Raw genomic sequence first — 339 nt, forward strand, 5'->3', positions numbered from 1 at the left:
TATGAAGGAATTTTAGAGTTTTAACCATCGTACTGGGTCATCAACTTAGTTTCAATAACTAAATAACCCCGTTTTATCAAACTAACAACTTATATTCACTAATCTTCTTCAACATCAAGTTAACACATACCTTGCAATCTTAATAAATTTTCAGCGTTGGTCTACCGACTTAACATCCATTCTTTGCCAAATGAATCAGCACAACTAACATTACGGTGATAACAAGCACTTGCCATTTTCCTAACTTAGTGGCCAACTAGATTAACTTAACAACTTAACAATACACTTGGACAGTTCCTCCCATTTTCCCTCATCTGTCTTTAGTATTGTGACTATCAT

General features: G+C 34.2%; 1 protein-coding gene across 1 annotated transcript in view; it reads right to left on the minus strand.

The window, feature by feature from the left end:
• Positions 1-339, minus strand: part of LOC119591815 (vegetative cell wall protein gp1-like) — a 6,589-nt gene that overhangs the window by 5,649 nt on the left and 601 nt on the right. The gene's annotated exons all lie outside the window — the stretch shown is intronic.

Source organism: Penaeus monodon, chromosome 29, assembly GCF_015228065.2.
Source record: "Penaeus monodon isolate SGIC_2016 chromosome 29, NSTDA_Pmon_1, whole genome shotgun sequence".
NCBI lineage: Eukaryota > Metazoa > Arthropoda > Malacostraca > Decapoda > Penaeidae > Penaeus > Penaeus monodon.